The sequence below is a fragment of the Heptranchias perlo genome, chromosome 20 (genome assembly GCF_035084215.1).
Source record: "Heptranchias perlo isolate sHepPer1 chromosome 20, sHepPer1.hap1, whole genome shotgun sequence".
Taxonomy (NCBI): Eukaryota; Metazoa; Chordata; class Chondrichthyes; order Hexanchiformes; family Hexanchidae; genus Heptranchias; species Heptranchias perlo.
The window spans coordinates 6770190-6785890 of record NC_090344.1 but is presented as its reverse complement, the minus strand read 5'-3'; the positions used below and the strand labels follow the sequence as shown (position 1 = coordinate 6785890).

Here is a 15701-nt window from a genome sequence, read left to right as displayed (position 1 = left end):
AGGCAGCGCTGCAGGATCCTTTCATGATCTCTCACAAATCAACTGAAACCCATCGGAATGTGAATACAATTTTGCGTTTCCAAAATAAAAGGGAGTGACATTTATTGTGGAAACAGTCTGGTGTCGCTCACTGCAGAAATATCCATGTCAGAGTGAAGCGGCTCTCCTGCAACCTTCGGACCTTGTCTGTGAAGAAGAATTCAGATTTCCGCGAAGCCAATCACAGGTGAAATGATGGAGGATCGGCCGTGCTCAGCTGGCCATCGAAAGCGGGCATTTGGTTTGCAGCCAAAACAAATATCAGAAACCAGGAAATGCGAGACCATGAAGATAAAAGTTTCCCTACCGTCACTGGGTGGGATCGAACCACCAACCTTTCGGTTAACAGCCGAACGCGCTAACCGATTGCGCCACAGAGACAGCATACGTTTGCTGTTGAACTCCTGATTCAATTAACTAAAAGTTCAGGTTGCAGCGATCAAAATAAATTCTCTCTACTATCAGTTTACTTTTCCAAAATAAAGTGTGTGAAGTTTGCACGAGTGAAAATCTGTGCTCTATTATTCATGAACATTAAACTCACCTTGCCATTAAACACCTGTGTGTTGGAAGACTCAGTCCCCTCGTGGTCGAGAGGATTGATGTCTCGAGCTGTGATTCTCCATTCTCTGTTCCAGTAATATTCAGGTTTGCTGAAAATGAGATGAGATGAAATGAGCAGGTCCGACGAGCAGGTCTGTGACACGACTCGTTGTTTACAAAGATGTCTCTTGCACTTACAGTGAAGCGCACGGCAGTTTTCACTCTTAAACCAGTAACCATGATGTTCAGAAAAAGTGTGGCCGAGACATACTCGATTGCAGCGCGGTGACACTGGGTCAGAGTAAAGTTCAGTTCATGCGATTGCCGAGTGGCGAGAAGGTGGATTTGGAACTCCTGTGCGGCTGCACTGCGAGTTGTCCAGATCTGCTTGGAGCGATATTCACTTCAATTCATCACTGACAGGGACAATTTGATTCCAAGATTCTTTTTCTCTGCTGCTTGGTGAGATTTCAAAAGTTGTAAACGACCCATACCAACCCCAAACTCGTCACTTGCACTCTGACAGATGGAACGCGGTCACACTCTTCACTTCAGTGAGATGAAAGCCGGGAGCGAATTCACCGTCGAATGCAATGGCGAACAAAACTCATTCCAAGAAAGTGCAGGTCATTGAGGTGCCTTTAAATTCCTGATTGTTTGCATTGAACGTCTTCCCAAAGCGTTTAAGATTCACGTGGAGCGATTTGGGGACTTATTTTCCATCTTTGCAAAAGTTTCAACCGCAGGTCAAAATCAAAAGTCGAGGGCGGAATGAGACGCCTTCCTGAAATTTGAGAACCAGGGAAGCAGACTTTAGAGCAAGGTTCTGTTTCTTGAGAAAAAGCAGATAAAATATTCATCCCGGAACGATCCAGAATCTGATCAGCTCGAAAAGTAACGGTTACCCCGTGATTTGAACACGCAGCCTTCTGGTGACGCAACAAGTCATGAAGATTGAAGCAGGAAGTTGAAAAGTGGGAATTGATCGATTCAGTGAGTGGGCAAAACTGCGGCAAATATAGTTCAATGTGGGGGAGAGCGAGGTCATCCAATTTAAATCTAAGAAAGATAAATCAGAATGTTTTCTAAATGGTGAGAAACTAGGAACTGTGGAGGAGCAGAGAGATTTAGGAGTCCAAGTACAGAAAGAGCTACCAACTAGCGTTCAGGTACAGAAATTAATTAAAATGTCTAATGGACCGTCAGTACGGCCGGTTAACTCAGTTGCTTAAAGTATGTTGTAACGCCTTAATCACGGATTCGATTCTTATAATTTACTTTATTTATTTCGGCTTTTTATAACTTTTAAAATCGAAGCTTTACAAAAAAATATATAAAGACAGATTCGAGGGGACAGTTTTTTGAATAATATCCATTGTCACTTTGCCCCTGGACCGGAGAAACACGTCTTTCTTTTTATTCGGGATTTTTTGGCAACTGACCCTGTGACGCAATGGCGAGTGTGTTGGACTTCTACTTGTTTTGTTTGAGAAGCCATTCAAAGGTTGTGGATTCGAGTTGCAACGGCGTTGGATTTTAGTTCGGGAGCTGGGAAGTGAAATTTTACAGCAAAACCGCAACAGGATCATTAATGTCCGTCAAGGATGTGAAACTGTCCCCGACACTTGATCTTACACAAGTGGCTCCAGTCCCAGCCGAATTCATGATTCTTAAACCACTCTGAGCTGGATTGGCGAAACTCTCTCAAGAAGGAGACTCAACATCTGCTCAGACCGAAAGTCAATCTGCTCGACTTCCGTCTCTTCAGACTGCATGTTCCTTCAGACAGGTTTCCAACTGGACACATGCATCCTGCTGCCGTGGCAGCATTGGTGCTTCAGGGGTAGAATTCTTGCTTGCAGTAATTCTGTTCCTGTAAAACGAGCTCCTGAAGTGTAGGATGGAAAGTATCCTGGCTGAGCGGCCTCTGGCTCTGGTTAAAAGCTCCAGTTAAATCCCACGATTTGTTGATGTGTCAAAGTCATAGTTTGTGTCTCTAAAACCGCAGCCTCCCTCCTGTAAACAAGTAATACGAAACATCTCATCTGCGCTTACAACCGCGTCGTCCGGAGGAACCACATGGCAATTCAGATAATTAAATGAATTTTGGAACACATCAATTGTACCTTCAACTCCGGTCGAAATGTTCACAAGGAAAAGGATTGTTTGATCTTGCTGAGATTCGAATTAAAAACCCCGGTATTTCCTGAGCCTGTAACTCAAATAAGGACCGATTGCGCCGCTGGAGCCCGGTCACTCTGATCACATGACCCACTCTGCTGGAAAGAATCTGAAGGTGAGATTTCCTTACCTGTGGAAACGTGTCCTGTCCCCGTGATGAAACTAATATCTGCACTTTCACTTTCAGCTTCTTTCACATCCTTTGCTCCATCGCACGACAATCGGGCTTTCTTTGAACAAGTCAAAATGGATATTTGCAGAAATTCTGTCAGTGGAAAATTCGAATCGAGAAACGCCCCAAACATTGAAACCAGCGATTTAAACCACCAGCTCACACTTCCACAAAACAAGGCCTGTCTTTAAAGGTCCGTTTAATGATGAAATAAATTAAATTAATTGAAGCTAATTGACCGCATTTGCCTCGTGCTCGGGTTCTTCGCCTTGGAGCAGGGAAGGTTCAGAGGAGATTTGATAGAAGTGTTCAAAGTCATGACGGGTTCAGATAAAGTAAATAAAGAGAAACTGCTCCCGTTGGCGGAATGGTCGAGAACTTGAGGGCACAGATTTACGGTGGTTGACAAAAGAACCAAAGGCGATATAAGGAAAAACGTTTTAAATCAGCGAGTAGTTATAATCTGGAATGCATCGCCTGAAAGGATGGTGGAAACAGATTTAATCGTGACTCTCTAAAAGGAATTGGATAAGTATTTGAAGGAAAAATATTAGCGGGTCTACAGGGAAAGAACGGGGGAATGGGACGAACTGGATTGCTCTTAAAGAGAGCCTGGGAAGGCTCAATGGGCCGAATGGCCTCCTTCTGTGCAGTAACGATTCTATGAATGTATGATTCCATCTCGCTCAAGCTTCGTTTCAAATTCTGCTAACTTGATAATCAAGCTTTTTTTCTATACTTAGATCTCTCTATCTCTCCCTGTCTCTGTCCCTCTCTGTTTTCCCCTGATGGACTTCTCAGGCTTCGTTGAACGGCCAAAGCTCATCGAACCTGCGACACCAGCAGAGAACGGTAAAGATCGAAAGACTGAGACGGTCGGAAAAGTAAAGGACCAACCCAGATGATGAATTCGTAGCCAATGTCCACATATTGATGTCTCTTCGTCCTCATAGTGAAAACATCAGTACTTTTAGCCCAGTATAAAAACAAAGTCTTGTATTTACAAAGCGCTTTTCACGACCTCAAGACTTCCCAAAGCGCTTTACAGCCAATGAAGTATTTTTGAAGTGCAGTCACTGTTATACTTGTGGGAGAGTGGATAATCTGCGGATGCCGAGACAGACAACAATGTAGCTTTAGAGCAATTCATTCTGCAAAGTCTCACTTGATAATACAACTCGCACATTCGAAACGAATGTGGTAAAGAGAGGCTAATATTGTTGATATGAAATAGTTAATGTACGTCTTCACATTGCCGTACATCGGAATAGAAAAAGTGATGGGATGCACAGAATGGTGGCCGATCGGCTGTGGGTGGCACAGAATTCTGCATTGTTTGCACCCCTCTGTTATCAGTGGCTCGTTGGTCTTCGGGTATGATAACTCGCTTTGGGGACTTGCTGATTGTTATGTGAGAGATCCCGGATGAGCCCTGCGGTGTTACCATTTTTCGTTCAAAATCACTAATTGGCTTCTCACGTCTTGTCAGCGGTGTAGTCGGCAGGATTGTCTTAATTCCAGTGCATGGAGGACAGAATGCAGAGGTTCTGTCGACGACAACACACATGGAGAAAGGAAAATGTCACAAGATGGTGTTCAAATTGAAGCTGAATGTAAACGTATCCCAATTCACGTGACCTCATGAATGGAGAATGAAAAATGCTCCTCCATTGGGCGGTGATCGAACCTGGGCCTCCCGCGCAGAAAGCAAGAATTTTATTCCTGAAATAACAAAGTCCGCACAGCAGCCGGCGGTATGCGCTCAGTTCGAAACCTGTCTAAAAGAACATACAGTCTCAGAGTTCTCCTGTCATAACCTTCTGCATTCTCTTCTGCAGCCGTGTCGGATTTGTCGCTTGCAGCTGCGATGACCCAATGATTAAAGCGTTAGACTTGCAATGTGATTTTCCAAACCAGCTTCGACGCAACACACGTGGAGAATGGAAAATGTCTCAAATGGTGCGCAGATTGAAGCTGAGGGCGAATGTCGCACAATTCACGCGATCTTATGAATGGAGAATGAAAATAATCCGAAACGAACCGGAAATCGAACCCCGGTTTCTCACGTGATAAATGAGAATTCTATCACCGAAACAGCAAAGTCAGCACATTAACAAGCTGTAAGTTTCCAGTTGGAAACCTGTCTGAGAGAACAAAGTGTCACAGATCTCGTGTGATAACCCTACGCATTCTGATTTATAGCTGTGCATGATCGATGTTTGCCGCTGCGATGGCCGAGTGGTTAAGGCGTTGGACTTGAAATCCAATGTGGTTTCCCTGCACAGGTTCGAATCCTGTTCGCAGCGCTACTTTTTAAAGTTTGTTCAGTGTTCAAATTAATATGAACTTGAACGAACGGACCTTGTTCGCTCCCTCAGAGAGGTGCTCCATCGCCAACGACGCTTTGAACTCAGAGCCCAATGATCTCTTGCAAAATTGCAAGACACGTGAAGGAATCTCTCCCAAGCTCGATTCTAAGTTCTGCTCGTTCGCAGAACTTGACATTTATACAATTTAATTCTATGTTTTCATCTCTCCCTGTCTCTGTCTCTTGACTTTGCCTGTTTTCTCCTGATGGACTTCTCAGGCATCGTGAACAGCGAAGAATGATGGAACCTGCAACACCAGCCGAGAAGGGTAAAGATGGAAAGACTGAGACGGTAGGAAAAGAAAAGGTGCAACCCAGCCGATGAATTCGTAATTAATATCCACACATTTATGTTTCTTCCCCTCACAATGAAAAAATCAGCAATTTGAGTACAGTACACTTATGATAGAGTGTATAATATGCGGATGTTGAGACCGACAATCGAACCATTGCCGTGGTGATGAAAGCGCCGAATCCTAAACACTAAACCCCAAGGAAACGCTGGAAATTCTTTGCTGCGAACAAGCAGAGCAACGCAGCCTTTCCTACTTGGCCCTTTGTAATTCAGGTCATTTTCCTGCCAGACAAACTGCTCGCACAAAATGGCATGTTCTGTTCGAAATAATATCGCGACAGAGGTGATTTTCAGGTAATGACATCACCAAGTGCAAGTAGGCATGTACGTGAAATGGAAAGTGATGTAAAATACTCCCACAAGCTGCTGATGGACATGTTTCCATTTCCAAAATTCACGCACTGAATGCAGTTCCTTGGAAAACTGCAAGGCCACGCAGGTCCGTCATGAATAGTTTGAAGCAACTGGCAGTTTAAAGTGGCATCTCCTGCTGCTTCTGTGGGGAGTGAGAGAGAGGCACTGTCGGTATTTGCGTGCAGTTTGATTTTGCACAGAACTGCACAGAGAAACAGCAAATATACCGGGGCTGTGAGATGTTCTATATTATTGATATTTAGCCACAGGAATATCCGCGGTCAGAAGCTGAAAAGAAGGAGAGATAAGAGGCCTGAGAATAAACACAGAGCTGAATGAATCATGAAAAAGCGAAAGAAAAAATAATGTCATCAGTTCCACTTTGTCTCGTGCGCAATCTTGGGAGCTCCCCAATGGCCTGGTGGTGAGAATTCGGTCCTCTCACCGCCGCGAGGTTCGATTCCCAGTCAGGGAATTAACTTTAAAAAGAGTTATGAACTTATTAAATTAATTACATGAAGCTAATTAAATCCTGTTCGTAGTTGAATCCCTGACTTAATCACCATGAATCATTCGATAACTTTCTATTTCAGACTGAAGGCGATGTTGACGTGGTGACCGAGAGACAGTCAAAACTTTAATAAGATTTTTATGCTTTGAATGTGATGATTTTTTTTCATTTTATAGACTGCATCTTAAGAGTGGGATTAAAAACGCAGTGGAGTCGTTGTTAAATTTAACATTAACTGGCAATTGTCGCTGTTTATCACAGGAGCGCCCGAACTGGTTCTCCGATCAAGATGAAAGTAACGCAACGAGGAACATCTGATACAACACGAAAGGCATCGGGCTATGACAAAAATCCCCACCGTTTTGCTTTTCCAAAATGAAGGGTGTGAAATTTATTCTCTGAACATAGGAACAGTCTGGTCTCGCTCACTACAGAAATCTCCATGTCACAGCGAACCAGCTCTCCTGCTGCGAATGCGGCCTCCCTTCGGGCCTTTCGGGGTTTGTCTGTCAAGGAGAATTGTAATTACCGTGAAGCCAATGTTCCATTCCTTTATATGATTCATGTGCCTGATTTCCGACCACAGGGTAAATGGTAGAATATCAGCCCTGCTCAGCTGGCAATGATTCCGGTACATTTTCTTGATTCCAAAACATGCGTTGAAACCCTGGAACTTTGAGGCGATGAATCCTGAGGAAAAATAAAATAAGGGCTCGAACAATCAAACTTTCACACTAACGGATAACACCGCCGAGAACAGGTGAAGAGATCACCTGTTAAACCAATAATTCACTGGGCTAAACTTTGAGATTGCAGCGACCAATATAACAACTGTCTGCATTCAGTGAAAAATGAATGATTAAAGCTTGTAGGAGTGAAAATCCAACCAGCCAGTCTTCACTCTTAAACCAGCAACTATGAAGAAAAACATGTCGGAGAAATACTCGATTTCAGTGAGGCGACACTGGGCCAGAGTAAAGTTCATTCAATATAATTGCCGAGTGGCTGGAGGGTGGATTTGGAACTCCTGACCGATTGCACCACGCATTTTCTAGATCTGTTTGGATCACCAATCCCTTCAGTTCATCACTTGGAGGGACAATTCGATTCTCGGTTTCTTTTTCCTGACGATTGATGAAATTTTACAAATTGGAAGCGATCAATATCAAAGCTAAACACGCGACCGACATGCTCACAGATACAAAGCGGCCACACTCTGCTTCAATGAGATGAAAGTCAAGAGCGATTTCACGTTCGAATGCAATGGCTAACACAATTCATTCAACGAAAGTTCAGGTCGTTGAGGTGCCTTTAAAGTCCTGATTGTTTCTATTGAACTTCTTCCCAAAGCATTTGAGATTCACGTGGGACGATTTGGGGACGTTATTTTCTTTTGTGCAAAAGTTTCAACTGCAGTTCAAGATCAAAATTCCTGGGACGACAGTTGTTCACAATTTATCGGTGCTGGGACCACTGCTGTTCACAATTTATCGGTGCTGGGCCACGGTTGTTCACAATTTATCGATGCTGGCACAACTGTTGTTCACAATATATCAGTGATAGGACCACTGTTGTTAACACTTCATCAGTGGTGGGACCACTGTTGTTCACAATTTATCGGTGCTGGGACCACTTTTGTTCAAAATTTACATTCATGATTTGGACACGGGAATCGGAAGTACAATTTCAAAATTTAGGGACGACACCTAATTGCGAGCTGTAGTTAATACAAAGAAAAATGCGAATAATAAAGGAAGACATTGGTAAATTTGCAGAATGGGCGTGTAAATGGCAAATTAATTGCAATATTTATTATATACTCCCTTGCCTTTTTGCCCCCCCCCCACCCCACTAAATGCATTACCTCACACTTCTTCAGATTGAATTGCATTTGCCACTTTTCTTTCCACCTGTCTGCTCTATGGATATTTTCCTGCAGTCGACAGCTTTCCTCCTCACTATCAACCACAGGAACAATTTTTGTATCATCTGCAAATCTCTTCATCATGCCCCCTACATTTAAATCTAAATCAATGATCTGTACCATGAAAAGCAGGGACCTAGTACGAATCCGCATGGAACCCCACTCGAAACAACCTTCCAGTCACAAAAGCACCCGTCGACCACAACCGCTTGCTTCCTGCTACTCAGCCAATTTTGGATTCAACTTGCCAATGTCCTTTGCATCCAATGGGCTTTTACATTTTTGACAAATCTGCCCTGTAGGACTTTGTCAAAAGCCTCGTTAAAATCCATGTTGATTTCATCAATCGCGATACCCTCATCGATCCTCCTTGATACCTCCTCAAGTAATTCAATTCAAACGACCATCCCTTAACAAATCCACGCTGACTGTCCTTGATTAATCCGTGCCTTTCTAAATGACGATTCATACTTCAGCTCGAGTTCAGGCCGACTGGCCTGTATTTACTCGATCTATCCCTGTCTCCCTTTTTCAACAATGGTACAACGTTAGCAATCCTCAAGTCCTCCTGCACGACACCTTTTGCCAGGGTGGATTGGAAAATGATGGTCAGAGCCTCCGCTATTTCCTTCCTTGCTTCTGTTAACATCCTGGGATATATTTCATCTGGGCCTGCAGATTCAGGTCGAGCGATTTGAGGACTTCTTTTTCCTCTTTGCAAACGTTTGTCCCGCAGGTCAAGATCACAAGTCTTGGTCCAAATTAGGATGTCTTCCGGCTTTGAACCTCAAATCATGAATTATACCCCGATCCCAATGAGCCCAGAAACAAGAACGTGTCCTTAAATTAACGTGTTACAGACACATTCTCTGAGAGGTCTGTCTGTGGAATTAAAGGGCGTTTTTGAACAGTCATTCTGTTATCCGTTTCCTCCTGAAACCTGAACAAATACGAACACCACATTGTTATTTTGTCGCTTCATTCCATAAATTAGGTAAAATAACGAGCTGCACAAGGCACTGCTGGGAGTTGAACCCAGGATCTCCTGTTTACTAGACAGATGCTTTAACCAACTAAGCCACAGCGCCAATTGATGACATGGGGCCCCCACCTCCTCACTAATATCTATCAGCGACACTTCAATGTTGGGGGTTCAGGCCGTTTTGTCTCTGTCCATTTCGCTTGTCCGTTCACCTGTGCATCCCGACACTGACTGCATTTCTCGCTGAGTTTATCTTTGTGCATCCTTCAGTGCGTTGATACATGGATGATTATGTGTGATTGTATTTGTGACATTAAATAAATCAGGGCTTCAGACAATTCTCGCTCTGACATTGGAGAACTATTGAGCCGAACTTTACAGCGGAGTGTTGTTTATTGTGGTGCTGAAACTAAAAAAATCGTAAGAGGAGCAAAAAGGGAAAAGGAGAAAAATTGATGATTTAAAATGAGGACAACTCTCAAGGTTTTTACGAGTATATTAAGAGAAAGAAGGGAGGCTGAGAGTAATGTGGGCTGCTTAAAGACAGATGGAGGTGATATTGTAATTGAAAATCAGGAAATGTCAGAGTTGCTAAATTTTCACTTTGCATCGGTCGTCACAGAAATGGATGACGCTAACATACCAGAGACACGAGGAAAACTGTTAATAAATCAAGGGGATTCAGTACAAGTAAAATGATGGCAATGGAGAAAATGAGGAGGCGAAAGATAGACAAATCTCCAGGAGCTGATGGTTTCCACCCCAGGGGATGAAAGGGAACAGGTGAGGAAATTGTACATACTTTAGTCATGATCGATCAAAACTCTCTTGATTTAGGAATTGTTATTTAACGAAGCGCATCTTGATTGGAGGCTTGTGTTTGAGAAAGATCTCGAAGTGATAATTGAGAACAATTTTACAACACCAAGTTATAGTCCAACAAATTTATTTGAAATTTGGAATTTAAAATAAATTTGTTGGACTATAACTTGGTGTTGTAAAATTGTTTACAATTGTCAACCCCAGTCCATCACCGGCATCTCCACATTATAATAATTGAGAGTCCGAAAATAAAGCTGTTTGGCAGGAGCGCTGATGCTGTCGGTTGTTCGCTGCTCTCGTGTTGCACAATTGTTAAGCGTGCGTTACTTATTTGTAGCAGTCTGGGCTCCAGAAATGACCAGGTTGTGAGTTCGAGCGTCTTCTTAAACAATCAAATCTTTTACTCCGAATATTTTGATCGGAGTTCAAGGTAGAAATGGTATCTTCCATAACGCAACTTGTTAACAACCAGTCGTTTTTACAATACGCTCTTGTGGGACAAACATATGGAGGTGAACAATCGACTTCTTAGTTTTCCCATGTGTGAATGTGGGTTCCTCTGGCCTACCGTCTTTCAATAGCAAGTGCCAGTTTACTTGTTCACAGGGGGAGAGGGGGCTTTTAGCGGCAGCTCATCTGGCAAAGGGGCCGGTACAAGATCTTTAAATCTAAAGAACCAAACACACAATTCTTCTTTTCTTTAAACCGATATTCATCGGTTGGAAGTTTCGTGTTGGGAAAATTTGGAAGAGAAATATGCTGCCTGGTTTCACTGTTTCACGGGTGAAATTATTCAGCTTACAAATGTTAATACGCTGAAAGGTCGAGAGGCCTTTTCCAACTCCCGTGTGGGACAAGTTCAGCTTTTGAGCCGCTGGGTAAAGTGCTATTTTAATTGCTGCTAACGAATGACACGACATTTGGCACAAACAAGAAGAATTGTAAACTCTCGAGTTCACTGTCCATGTTTCTTACATCTTGTTCAACAGAAACAAGGATTCTCCTCAACACGTTGCTGAGAATTTTATCAAACGGACCTCACCCTCGTTCGACGACTGCAGGGATAATTCAGAGATCTCCCATGAATATGTACGATGGGAGCTTATGTAGTATCGAGCCTGGGTAGCTCAGTCGGTAGAGTATCAGACTTTTAAAGTGGGCAGAGAGTTCAAGGTCCAGCGTTTAACTCCCTGTCCAGGCTCCAAATTTCGGAACAGCTGGCAAGCTGTGACTTTGTAGGGGGACCTGAGATGTGTTGTCAAAGTTTCGATAGTATCTTGTTTCCCAGGGATGGGCAGTAATGCGCCGTCTGAGGCGGTTCCCGATCAGGAATTCAACTTTACTGTATTAGTTCACTGTATTAATTTCGCAAAACTCATTCAACTCTGTAAAAAAGACGAATACTTGTTCAAATCGCCATTGATCAACCAGTAACTTTCTGTTTCCGGCTGAAAGAAATGCTGACTTTTTTTATGCGTTAATTCACCAGGCCGAATTTAGGGAGTTCAGAGGGGAAGTGAAAAAGGAAATGAGAGGCAAAGAGAAATATGACTATAGACTGACGGCCAACATAAAAGGGAATCCAAAAGACTTCGACAGGCATGCAAACAGTAAACGGGTAGAAAGAGGAGGGGTGAGGCCGATTCGGCAGGAAAAAGGAGGTCTACTCATGGAGGCAGAGGGGATGGCCTGGGTACCAAATGAGTACTTTGCATCTATCTTTACCAAGAAGCTGCTGCCAGAGTCTCAGCAAAGGAAGTTATCGTTGAGATACTGGATGGTCTAAAAATTGATAAGGAAGAGGCACTTCAACGGCTGGCTGTACTTAAAGTAGATAAGCCACCCGGTCCGGATGGGATGCATGCTCAGTTGCTGAGGGAAGTAAGGGTGGAAATTGCGGAGATACTGGCCATAATCTACCAACATCCTTCGATATGTGGGTGGTGCCAGACGACTGGAAAATTGCAAAGGTTGCACCCTTGTCCAAAAAAGGGTGTACGGCTAAACCCAGCAATTTTCGGCCAGTCAGTTTAACCTCAGTGGTGGGGAAACGTTTAGAAACGATAACCCGGGACAGAATTAACAGCCACTTGGACGAGGGTGGATTGATTAAGGAAAGGCAGCACGGATTTGTTAAAGGCAAATCGTGGTTAACTGACCTGTTAGAGCTTTTTGATGAGGTAACAGAGAGGATAGATGAGGGCAATTTAGTTGATGTGGTGTATAAGGACTTTCAAAAGGTGTTTGCTAAAGTGCCACATGGTGGGCTTCTCATCAAGATTGCGGCCCATGGAATAAACGGGGCAGAAACAACATAAATGCAGAATTAACGAACAGAAGGAAACAGATTACTGGTGAACGGTTGTTTTTCGAACTGGCGAGAGGTGTACAGTGGCGTTCCCCAGGGATCAGTGCTGGGACCACTGCTTTTCTTGATATATATTAATGACTTGGACTTGAGTGCACAGAGCACAATTTCAAAATTTGCAGATGAAACAAAACTTGGAAGGGTAGTAAACAGTGATAAGGATAGTGATAGACTTCAAAGGATATAGACAGGCTGGTGGCATGGGCGGAGACGGGGCAGATGAAATTTAACGCAAAAAAAATGCGAAGTGATACATTTCGGTCGGAAAAACGAGGAGAGGCAAAATAAACTCCAGGGCACAAATGTAAAAGTGGTAGAGGAACAAAGAGGGGTTTATGTGTACAAATCGTTGAATGTGGCAGGACAGGTTGAGAAAGCGGTTAAAGAGCATACGGCATCTTGGGCTTTAGAAATAGATGTATAGAGTACAAAAGTATAAAAGTATAGAAGTCAGGATGAAACTTTATAACACACTGGTTCGAACACAACTGAAATTTTGTGTGGGGTTCTGGACACCGCACTTCAGGAAAGATGTGAAGGCCTTCGAGGGGGTGCAGAAAAAAAATACTATCATAATTCCAGGGATAAGGGACTTTACTTCCGTGGATAGACCGGAGAATCTGAGGTTGTTCTCCTTGGAACAGAGACGGTTTTGTCGAGATTTGATAGAGGTATTCAAAATCATGAAGGATCTCGGCATGGAAGATGGAGAGAAACTGTTCCCATTGGCGGAAGGGTCAAGAACCAGAGGACATAGATTTAAAGTGATTGGCAAAATAACCAAAGGTGACATGAGGAAAAACTTTTTTACACAGCGAGAGGTTCGGATCTGGAATGCACTGCCCGAGGGTGTGATGGAGGCAGATTCAATCATGGCCTTCAAAGGGGAGCTGGATAAGTACTTGAAAGGAAACAAAATGCAGGGCTTCGGGGAAAGGCAGGTGAGTGGTTCGAGCTGGATTGCTCTTGCAGAGATCTCGCACGGACTCGATGGCGCGAATGGCCTCTTTCCGTGCTGTAAGCTTTCTATGATTCAATTCTATGTGTCGGTTGCAATGCAAAGGGAACAGAGCGTGCCAGAAATCGATACGACTCTGAGTTTCCTCACAAGCAATGTATTTTAAGAGCAACTAATTCTGAAACGTCTTACTTGATAACTCAAGTCGTGCACTTGAAAGCAATTTGGTAAAGGGAGACTAATATTGGTGAATGGAAATAGTTGGTGCACAACTTGATATTGCTGTCCACCCGAATAGAAAACGAGATTGGATGGACAGAAGTGGTCTGAAAGGATGGTCGATCGGCTGTGAGACGCAACCAACTTTTACACTGGCTGCACAGGGGTATGATTCTCGCTTAGGGAGTTGCATTGACTGATATGCGAGAGGTCCCGGGTTCAAGTCCCGGACGAGCCCGCATGTGTTTTTCCTTTTTGTGAAAAGTCACCAATTGTCTTCTCACATCTTTTCAGTTTTGCTGTTGGTGGAACTGAATTATATCCGGAGGATGTTTGAGCTCCAGTGGACTGAATGCCGAAGTTTCGTCGACGCATTGAATAAAGGAGACTATGATGGTATGAGAGCGGAATTGATTAAAGTGGACTGGGAAAATAGATTAAAGGGTAAGACGGTACATGAGCAGTGGTGTTCATTTAGGGAGTTATTTTACAACTTTCAAAATAAATATATTCCACTGAGGAAAAAAGGGTGTAAAAGAAATGACAGCCACCCGTGGCTAAGTAAAGAAATCAAGGATAGTATCCGACTAAAAACAAGGACATATAAGGTAGCCAAACTTAGTGGGAGGATAGAAGATTGGGAATTCTTCAAAAGACAGCAAAAAGTAACTAAAGCATTGATTAAGAAAGGGAAGTTAGATTATGAAAATAAATTAGAAAAAATATAAAAACAGATAGCAAGAGTTTCTACAGTTATATAAAAAGAAAAAGGGTGGCTAAGGCAAACATAGGTCCCTTAGAGGATGAGACCGGGAAATTAATGGTGGGAAACATGGAGATGGCAAAAATGCTGAACAAATATTTTGTTTCAGTCTTTACAGTAGAGGACACTAAGAATATCCCAACACTGGACAAACAGGGGACTCTCGGGGGGGAGGAGCTAAATACGATTAAAATCACTCAAGAGATGGTACTCAGTAAAATAATGGGACTCAAGGCGGATAAATCCCCTGGACCTGATGGCTTCCATCCTAGGGTCTTGAGGGAAGTGGCAGTAGGGATTGTGGATGCTTTGGTGATAGTTTTCCAAAATTCCCTGGACTCAGGAGAGGTCCCGGCAGATTGGAAAACTGCTAATGTAACACCGTTATTTAAAAAGGGTAGTAGGCAGAAGGCTGGAAATTATAGGCCAGTAAGCTTAACATCTGTGGTGGGTAAAATTTTGGAGTCTATTATTAAGGAGACAGTAACGGAACATTTAGATAAGCATAATTTAATAGGACAAAGTCAGCATGGCTTTATGAAGGGGAAGTCATGTCTGACAAATTTGCTTGAGTTCTTCGAGGATATAACGTATAGGGTGGATAAAGGGGACCCAGTGGACGTAGTGTATTTAGACTTCCAGAAGGCATTCGACAAGGTGCCACATAAAAGATTATTACTTAAGATAAAAAATCACGGGATTGGGGGTAATATTCTGGCATGGGTGGAGGATTGGTTATCAAACAGGAAGCAGAGAGTTGGGATAAATGGTTCATTTTCGGACTGGCAACCAGTAACCAGTGGTGTTCCACAGGGGTCGGTGCTGGGTCCCCAACTCTTTACAATCTATATTAACGATTTGGAGGAGGGGACCGAGTGCAACATATCAAAATTTGCAGATGATACAAAGATGGGAGGGAAAGTAGAGAGTGAGGAGGACATAAAAAACCTGCAAGGGGATATAGACAGGCTGGGTGAGTGGGCGGAGATTTGGCAGATGCAATATAATATTGGAAAATGTGAGGTTATGCACTTTGGCAGGAAAAATCAGAGAGCAAGTTATTTTCTTAATGGCGAGAGACTGGAAAGTACTGCAGTACAAAGGGATCTGGGGGTCCTAGTGCAAGAAAATCAAAAAGTTGG

The 15701-nt window shown here is 43.2% G+C and overlaps 3 non-coding genes across 3 annotated transcripts; 1 reads left to right on the top strand and 2 right to left on the bottom strand.

Moving 5' to 3' along the window:
* Positions 1-346: 346 nt before the first annotated feature.
* Positions 347-420, bottom strand: trnan-guu (transfer RNA asparagine (anticodon GUU)). The gene has a single exon. It is a non-coding gene; the product is annotated as a tRNA-Asn (tRNA).
* Positions 421-5159: 4739 nt separating this feature from the next.
* trnas-uga (transfer RNA serine (anticodon UGA)) lies at positions 5160-5241 on the top strand. Its single transcript has one exon. It is a non-coding gene; the product is annotated as a tRNA-Ser (tRNA).
* Positions 5242-9461: 4220 nt separating this feature from the next.
* trnat-agu (transfer RNA threonine (anticodon AGU)) lies at positions 9462-9535 on the bottom strand. Its single transcript has one exon. It is a non-coding gene; the product is annotated as a tRNA-Thr (tRNA).
* Positions 9536-15701: the final 6166 nt, after the last annotated feature.